Below are 10,387 nucleotides of genomic sequence, written 5' to 3' on the forward strand. Positions count from 1 at the left end.
TTTGTTTTCTTACTTTTTGGCGGTTAGACACTAATTTCAAACAATTTTTATTAATTTCATGCCGTGAATACTAAATACAAGGCTGGTTTCACTTATGAAAGAAAATACCAACACTCTGTTGGCACGATCTCTGAGAACAAAATCATAGAGCTGTTTATAGTTTTAATATATTTTAAATAGATTTGGATCACAAAATTTCTTAAAAATATTGTGTGTCAAAATATAATCGAAAGACTACACTTAAACTCTTTTAAACGTTTTCTGCTCCTGGCCAGTTATCTAAGCTCTCATCCTTTGAGGAATCGTTCAACCAGAACTCCGCTGTACTAATTTTTACCACGTTTTTATAAACTCGCTTTATTTTTTATTTCATTTTAATTTGCACAAATTTACATATGTACATATGTATAAGCACACTATTTAGTTTGCTCGATTTGTTAACAAAGCTTCTCAAAGGTGAAAATATACTATTGTGAACAACCGAAACGAGCGAAATTCACAATAGCGCTATTCTTCACCGAATGAACGCCATAATACCGAATGAAAATTCGTTCGATCAGCACTTTCGACCACAGTCGAAGATCGAATGCAACTCATAATAGGGGCCTAATTCTTTATAAAAAACATGTTTCAAAAAATGCAGTTTTTAAGAACTATTTTTAAAATATTTTTTTTATGACGAGATGATTAATTTTGTGAGAGTCTACGATGAACAGAACCCGACATATAACAATTTGAAAAAGTGTGTTTTAATTACTGAAAAGGGCACAATCCAGTGATCGTACATTTACCCACAAGGAAATTTTAAATTAACAAATAAATTTTCATAACAAAGTAATAGGTAATAGTAATGGTAAGTATGATTTGCAAATTTGCTAACAATATAGTTAAGTGTAAAAATTAGCCTACTTCGGTAGAAACCGAACATTACCAATTTACCATTTACCTGTGAATAGGGTATTCCGCAGCACTGATAAATCTTTATATTTTTTTTAAAGAAGACCTACATGTAAATTTCTGAGTTTTGAATTAAATATGCAAGAGGGCTTGTGATTTATGGAGAACAAAGAAAAAGCAATTACTAACACCCAAATTCATAAAAAATAAAGAAGACTTTAATTGCATTATAAATCGAAAATTTGTATGAAAATGACACTTTATAGAATTCTATAAACCTATTTTATTTTTTATGAAGAAGGCTCTAAGTGTATAAGGCAGTGATAAAAAGTTGTTCGGCATTAAGGGATGCTGATACGTACCTACATACATACGTAATATATGTGAAAACTTCAAGGTCGATGAGGGTCGCCTAAAGCTTGTCCGATCGTTCCAAAATTTTGCGCATATGAGAGTTTTAGATATTCAAATAAAATTAGAGATTGGGAGCTAAATATTTTTTACTTTTAAAAATAAGGGCCACCCTAATAGCGGCGTATAGGCAACTCCTTTTAATGCTGTCGAAAGCGACAAATAGGTGGTGAGCAGTATTGCCGTTTTGATCCAAATGGATCAAAATGATGAGTTTTTCATCGAATTTTGAAAAGATACTTTTATTTTTTGCTTAGTATAAATAAGTTGTGATACATTTTAATTCACAAGTTGAGGGTAACTTTTCCCTTCTTAAGACTTTTATGATTTTGTGGCCATACTTTCAGTTTGTCTCCTTTCATTGAACATACCACCTTTAATCTGGATATGGCATCACTGTTAGCTACAGACAACTAGCCTGTTCCCGTACTCCAGGATTTAGTCCGAAATAGTCCGAAGTCGTTTCCTTTGACATATTTATCACATATTTTGCGAAAAATTTCTCACTAAATCATGGAGTGTGGGAACAGGCTGATATTGCCGTTCCTTTTCCTTTTTGATTTTGAAGCTGTCGGACGTGGTACTGGGCTAAAAGCAGTGTCACATTTTGGCAGTCACGGAGTGGTGTTGTTTAGAAATTTGAGTTCAGCTCAATAAAGGAATCTCCAACCAACACTACTCTGTAAAAATGTACCAATCGTGTAAGAATTTCATCTAGAGTAATCCAGTAAAAGCACAGTTAGTCAACGACGTAGCGTAAACGTAGGTTGACGTACGTAGCAGCATATCAAATTTACTGTTGATAGAGAGAGAGAGAGAGAGAGGGAAGCAACGGCAACGTCACGGCCATGCGGTGGTGAGTTTTCGTTAACTCGCGAATCCCATAAGATAGATCGTGTCTGCGTCAACCTACGTCTATGCTATGTCGTTGACTGTTTGCGCTTTAAGTATTGTGAAAATTGCTTTTATGTGTTTACAGTGCTAAACACCAATTTGATATGTGATTTTAGTTAAGTAGGCAAATGAATTCAACTGTTACCTAGTATAAAAGCTTTATTTTCACTCTGCATTTTATATAAAAACCAAAAAATATTAATAAAACTGCCAACGATCTAAATTAAAAATTCAAACTATCATTTTAATTTAAGAATTAGAAGTTTTATTGAAAATTGATACTTTGATACTTGAAATTTTTTTTCATGATACTTTTGATCCATTTTAGGGAATTTTGGTGATACATTTCTTCTGAACGCCGCGGCAACACTGGTGGTGAGTGTCGATCCTTTTCTCGCGGGTCTTTCCCAAGATTTGGCATATTGTGAATACCTGGTCTATGGCGGATTTTCCAGGTCTAAAGCCACACTGATAGGGCCCAATAAGTTCATTGACGGTGGGCTTCAGTTTTTCACACAATACGCTCGATAAGACCTTGTAACCTATGCTTAGAAGGCTGATCCCGCGGTAGTTGGCGCGAATGGCGGGATCACCTTTCTTCTGGATTGGGCAGAGCACACTTAAATTCTAGTCGTCGGGCATGTATTCATCTGACCATATTCTGCAAAAGAGTTGATACATGCACCTTATCAACTCCTCGCCACCGTGCTTTAATACCTCAGCTGGCAGGCTGTCAGATCCAGCAGCTTTGTTTGTTTTTCAGCCGCGTTATTGCTATTCGTACCTCGTTATATTCAGGCGGAGGAACATCGACTCCGTCATCGCCGACTGGGGGCTCGGGTTCTTCTTCTCCACAACTTTCCGTGCTACTACCATTCAGTAGGGTGGAAAAGTGTTCCCTCCATAATTTAAGTACGTTCTTACAGTAGTACGCCCTGGTCTTGAAACTTTCCGTAAGTCGCATAACTCACTGGTAAAATTTTCGGGCATTCTCCCTGTCGGCCAGCATTTCAAGCTCTTCGCACTCACGTATTTCGGCCTCTCTCTTCTTATTGCGGCAAATACGTCTAGCTTCCCTCTTCAGATCCCTATAGCGGTCCCACATAGCGCGCGTTGCGCCCGATCGCAGCGTGGCCCTGTAGGAGGCATCTTTTTTCTCTGCATTAAGTGAAACTACGTTATTTTTTTACCATGGTTGATAACAAGTATACAAAGTTATTGAAAGAATTCCTTCGCTTATTGTAGAACCAGATTATTCGAAACCTGTTAAACATTCTACAGTATATTGACTTGTTAAGGAAATAAACCTTCCATTTGCTAAGCCAAAGCGCTTGGATCCTACTAAGTATCAAGTCGCTAAAGCAGAATATATACAAGCCGACTTCTCTGTACCACATGTCAAGGATGACATACCGTCGCATCGTGGATAGGCAGGTATACACACCAAATTCTAGGTCTATATCAGAGAAGCGCAGCGTGTATAGTCAAACTGAGTATATCACACTCACCATCCATAATTTGTTCTATTTATAATGCATTCATACTTATTGAAATGCCCTCGAATGTCATAGCCACCCTAAGCAAGAGGTATCTATCATACTCATATTTAACAACATGCCTGGCGCGTGGAAACCTCAACTTTCCTTGGCTTGATGTGCAAAGAGCTGAGGGAAATACATAAGTAGGATTTGCAAGCACATGGACATATGTACATGCACAGAAGAAAATTCCATAGAGATTTCTTCTTAATTTCATGTGTAAATTCTTCTTGATTTTATTTGTAATAAAATAGACAATGAATTGAAGGTTGTATTTTTCCATGTTTTCTCAATAGATGCTGTAGCCTAACGGGTGCGACTACGACTGCCGACTTTTTGGACGTGGGTTCAAATCCTGTGGAACGAACCTAGTTTCTTATTTTTTATTTTGTATCTTTTTTATTATTTTTATTATTATTATTTTTTATTTTATATACATATACATATGTATGTATGTATATGTATGTATATTGATTTATTTTTATCTCAATTTTGTGTTTACGTTCTCGCTGCTAATGCTTACAGGAAATGTTTATCAAACCAATGTAATAGTGCTTCATGAAAATTACTTCTTAATTGTATGTGATGTATTCTTGAATTTATTGAAAAGTTTTCTTCTTACTTAGATAAGATGTATTCTTGAATTTGTTGAAACGTTTTCTTCTTACTTTCATGTGACGACTTTTTGAATTTATATAAAATTCATATCAATGAAAAGAACACCATCGGCAAGATGACCACCGTAGCCAGGTAGGTAGAGCTGTAAACTGCCATTCAGAAGGTCACGGATTCGAGGACAGGTCGGCATGGACCTTTTTTAATTTCTATTTTAAAAAATTTAATTAGACAACCTTATAAAAACCAAAAGATTTCTTTTTGGTTTTACTAAAAAGATTTGCCCTCTGGAAGCAAGAGGAATATCTTCTTAATAAAAGACCGTAGAGATATCTTATTAGTTTTGTTTTATTTTATTGCTTTTTGCATTTTTCTGTGAAAATACCCAGCAGAAATAGGTTGTATGCATTCATGAAGTATGCATGCTGTATGAGTGAAAAAGTGTGAACAATTCATGATTCAGAAATAATAAGAAATATTTCTTGTGGTTTTCTAGAGAGCCGGATTCTAAGCTTTAAGCTACAGTTTGTAATTGAGGTTATGAGCTGTGGCGGGGGTGGGGGTGTTTGAACTCAAAAACCCACTCCTTGTGTGCGCTAATGTTAAGTGCTCATATTCACTCAATTTTAAACACTTTGTGTGTAGTTTTTCTTTACGTGACAAATTTGGTATGTAAAAGTAAACAGACAGTGTTTATTTTGCACACACCAGGAGAGGATACTGGTTACCTCTCTTTATATGCGTAAATTAAAACAAAAATTTTTTAGAGGAAATTTTAAACATTTTATGTGTAATCTGTGAAATTGTGAACATTAAATTCTTAGAACTCAAAAAACAAATGTGTAATTTCTTCTACGCCACACATATGATAAGTAAAAGTAAGCAAGCAGTGTTTAATTTAATAGACACGGTGTGTAAATTTGCATTCATTATCTTAATATACGCAAATTTAAACAAAAATTTTTACAGTGTATAATAATTTTATTATCATTGTTTAATTTTGATTTTCTTTTGATAAGTGGATATAAAAGTTTAATACTTATGTTAACTTTTTCCATAATACTGTTGATGTGGTCTTTATAAAGTAACTTGGAATCAAGGATTATACCCATATATTTTACTTGATTAGACCAGGGAATTCTGCAGTGATTTATTTGTAAGCTGGTGTTAAGAAAATAACGGGTGTTTCTTCTTCTCGAGAAGAACATTGCTTGTGTTATTCAGCATTTATTTTAATTTTCCTTTTATGGAAGAAAGCAAAAAGTATGTCTAAAGTGAAGTATGTGAATTCCAGACGGCAACATCATCTGCATAAAAGGAATATATTTTTTTCTATATAATAGCAGTATATGATATATAACTGAGGCCCAATAACTGACCCTCGAGGTACACCTGCAGACGGTTGAACTAGATCGGAATTTAATTTGTACACAAAAATATCTAAATATTAGTCAAAAAACTATGTATAATTTTAATTAAGTGTTTGGGGAAATCTAAACTGATCAGTTTGTAGATCAGCCCATTATACTGAATCGAAAGCTTTTGCGACGGTAAGTAGAATAAGCGACGTAGATTTTTCATTGGAAATATTTGCTTGTACATGATTGCATAATCTCTTAATAGCGTGGCAAGTGGAGTGAAACTTACGAAAACCAAATTGTTCGTTGGGTATAACGTCTGTCGTTTTCAGTATGTCGCAGATCTTTTGTTTTAGTACGTTTTCCAATACCTTTCCTAGACCAGTGAGTAGACTTATGGGACGATAGCTTGATGTAAGATGACTTGGTTTACCTCTTTTTAGTATAGGGGTCACTTTAGCCACTTTCCAATTGTCAGGGAAATATTGCAACTTCAAACAAGAGTTAAAAACGAATGTCTGATACTTGATAGTAATTTGAGGTAGACATTTTATCATGCGATTATTTTTTTCACCGAGTCCAGATGATTTTTTACCGGTCAAGTTTGACATGATAAGTGTGACAGTTTTTGGTGTAATAAAGCAAGAATCGGGAGTAATAAAGGCCAACGGTTTCAAGCTGGAAACGGTTTAATCAACCATTTGGTTTAAAGCTGGGGTGCCCAGACACTCGGAGACTTCGTGGTATTTGAGAAAACTCTCAGTGAAGGCATTGGCTTTTGATTTATTGGAATGTAACATTCCGTTTTTAGAACCAATAGCAGGAATCCTTTGAAATCTCTTTTTCATAATTTTTGTGATGTTCTAGAAAGGTTTTGCTCATTTTTCAAGTGTATCAAGTCTGTCACCCCATTTTTGGTTTCTCAGCTCAGACATTTTTTTTATTAACTAGGATGTTGTGACTTTTCATCAGAAGGTAGTCAGAATGTTGACGGTACCTTAACCAATGGCGGCGGTAGAAGTTTCTGTCCCTTATTATACGTTGAATGAGGGGCGGCAGTTATAAGCGGTACTTTTCTTTTCTTTCTGGTGGGTACTAGGGGAACTGCAAGCCTAATTGATTCCATAATCCTACCTGTTAGCAATTTAATACTTTCCATCGGAGTATTATAGAATGGTCGTTTTAACCATTTGTTATACTTATACCAATTTGCATGTTTATAGTCTAAGCATAAGGGCTCGTGGAAGAAAATATCAACGCCAAGTGTGAAGCCAGAACAGGCTCAGAAATATTGGACCAATGTAAAGGGATTACACCTAGCAGGACTAGATATATTCGAAGGTGTTTGCGTATGGGATATGGTGATAGGTAGCGAGGTTGTTAACACTTGCAAAATATTTGCCCATGTATTTGCACGCATACAACCCCAATCTCTGTGTCTGCTATTGAAATCCCCGCATACTAGAAACTTACAATTTGAAGTAAAAATCTTTCTCAAATCTGACTTAAATTTGTTACGTAGTTCATTTATTCTTGAACGACCGCCAGGAAAGTAAATACAAAATATCCTAATTTGAGTACCTACTTTGGAAAATATTTCGATGCCTATATTTTCAATAATTTTTGTTTTAAGATCGGAAACAACAGTGTAAGGAATGGATTTACGTACAAGTATAACCATTCCGCCCCCACTTTTGTTGTGCCGGTCTTTTCGAATACAATTGTAATTTTAGTGTGATAATTCATATTTGTTGTTTAACCAGGTTTCCGTAAGTAGACATATACCGATTTTTTTGAGTACTAGAAAATCGAAGAGTTCAAACATCTTGTTTTGGATACTGCAGCAGTTCCATAGAATTATGTTAAGAGTAGAAGAAATCATTTTAAATTGTTTTGGTACAAATACTTAATGGCTAATTATGCGATAACACGAAACTGATCTTCCTTTGATTTAATATTGTTTAATTTCGTAATAATATCCAATGTTAGTTGGGTAATCTCGCTCTCTGAATATAAGCTGTTGCTCTGCTGTTCCACTATGACCGCACGATTTTCCCAAACCGAGGGCACAGGTAAGGTTGATGTAGGTTGGTGCGAATCTCGAGGCAATGGAGGAAATGAGGATAAGTTATTATGATAAATTCTTTGTTGGTATTCGGCAATGTGCGAGTATTTCTCATTTTGAGTTTTTCTCTAATTCGCAGAAAGACTTCGCGAATTGGGCATACGACACACTATGGGACTACAGCGGCCAAAAGTAGTAAAAACGGATTAGCGAACTGTGAAAAAGTAATTACGCAGATGCATAGCTAAGTATCCAGCTAACCCAAACCAAAAAGAATTTTGGATAAAAATGCATACATATTTGCAATTATGACACGAGCTTAAAGTAGGAGCAATGCGAAAAAATAAACTTGTAAAAAAAAGGGTGAGTACCTACTAGGTACTCATGAAATTTGATGTGTAAACATATGCGTACGCCAAAGCATAAAAGTACGTTAACATATAAATATAATCTCAATCAAAGCTCGTTAGCTGTCAAATTGGTTGTGGTTGTTATTGTCACAACTCGAGGAAAAGTTGAGCTTCTTCTCTGTGCCACCATGGTATTTTATTAAAAATACATTTACAAACATCTTTTCCTTGCTAGCGTAAATTTTTGTTACTTTTAAATTTGACACTCCTTTTCTTCGGAAGTACAATCGATAAAAGTAGGTTGGACACCATAAAGTTATCGGTTTAGTCTGAGATTTTTTTAATTATAATTTTGTATAGCTAATCTCTTTTTCTAAATAAAGATTAGGGAGTTAAGCTCGAAATTGAGGATAATCTTTTGTATATGTAAACCTATTATTACATTTAGGTTAGGTTAGAAATTAAACATTAATTTCAGTTAATTGTATTCATTATGCTGATTTAATTTTTTTATTCATTTTCATTTTTAATTCTTTTAATACATGAAATTATCGGTATGATTGATAAAATATGATACTTGTATAAACTTGTGACTCAATGGCGTTAAAATATCTTGAAAACACCGCATCAATTACTGTTTTTGAGTTTGTAGTTTGAGCATTTATATTTGTATATATTCCTAAATTCAGTCTTTCTTTTAGGAATATGATCTGTGTTCTGCTTCATCTGTCGGTAGGTTTACGTTAAAGTCATGAATACATATAACATACCATCTTTTGTTTGCAAAGCTAAATTCATTTGTTCAGTATTTCCTCTTACTCACGTCTTCTCTTTGTGCAATCTTGTATTAGCTCTGATCCAGTACTCAATGAACTTATAGGTTTCTACACGAACTTGCAGGAAGTTACAGGAAAAATTATCCCGTACTCCAAAATCATGTAAATGAGTGCGATTTTTGGAGAGTTGTGAAGAGAATGAAGTTGCAAGATTTTACCCGATGCTTTTTTGTTCCCGTACTTTTTCTGTTACTCACTTTTTACTCTCACTTCAGAGAGTAATTTTGCTATTTAACATTTTTACAGTATTAGATCAGAGCTATTATATCATCCATACGTATGTATATATACATATATTCATGCACGTTCATCAGTTATCAACGGTTCCAGTTAAAATGATTTCAGTATTTTTTTTTAATTTTCGCTTTGCTTTTTTATCAATAGACTACTAAACTTATGCCTAAAACCATGCTACAAATATCAAAACCACTTGCAAGAAATGAGTTAATTCATATGTATGTACCAGAGAGCTGCATGGACACACTCAAAATACATTTTAAGTCACTCGCTTTCTTTTCACATCTGCACACACTCGCACTCATTTATTTCCAAACATAATGCGCGATAGCATTGAAAAAACATTGTCGGTTCAGTGAGTAATTCACACTATCAAGTGCTCGATTCAAATAACAAGTGCTTGATTTGAAAAACAAGTGCATGGCATAACTGCTGTAATGAAAGTATCAAAGAAAAAACATTTGTAAAGACAATTTTTGTTAATTTTATTGGTTTCCTAACTGCATATTCTAATGCAAAAATATCAACAGATTAAGGGCATCATCATTTGACAAAAGGTGGCATTTTTGTCAGAAATAACATTTCCAGCAGAAGAAAAAACTCTTTCTGACGATGCGCTAGTTGAAAGAGTGGCTATTACTCTACGACTGAGTTTATGCAGCAGCGGCATTTCGCGTTTGTGTAGCTCCCATCAATTAATTATATCGAAGTCCGTATGAAAATATACCTCAATATTTTCATATCGCCGCAGCTCTGCAGTAGCTTTATCAGTTCTGCTCACAAAGGTAGGTTGTTTAAGAAGACCTGAAAACAGCTCAAAGTTGTCTGAAGGTAACAAAGGTGTATCCGCAATTTGTGGTTCCGTTGTACTGTCAGAATTCTCAGTTAACGTTCTCATAATTTGTAAACATTTCTCTTTTGTGTACCTTTGTTCAGATTCGGTAAAGTTCTTGAGCTCTTTTGCTGGCGGGTATAAAAAAAGCACAATTTTGTGCAAATCTGTTAGTTTTCAACACCAACTGTTTTTAAATAATAAAGCAACTTATTTTTCAAGTCCCTTATAAAGCCGATGTCTTCTGAGGTAACTTTGCATTTCTTTTGTAGACTAGTTATATAAATGTACGTCAGGTGCATAACTAAATAATTTAGTAAAACTAATATATTTAAAAAAATACTTCATCAATAT

This window comes from Rhagoletis pomonella, unplaced genomic scaffold (genome assembly GCF_013731165.1).
Source record: "Rhagoletis pomonella isolate Grant_MI unplaced genomic scaffold, Rhpom_1.0 Rhpom_scaffold_00003, whole genome shotgun sequence".
Taxonomy (NCBI): domain Eukaryota; kingdom Metazoa; phylum Arthropoda; class Insecta; order Diptera; family Tephritidae; genus Rhagoletis; species Rhagoletis pomonella.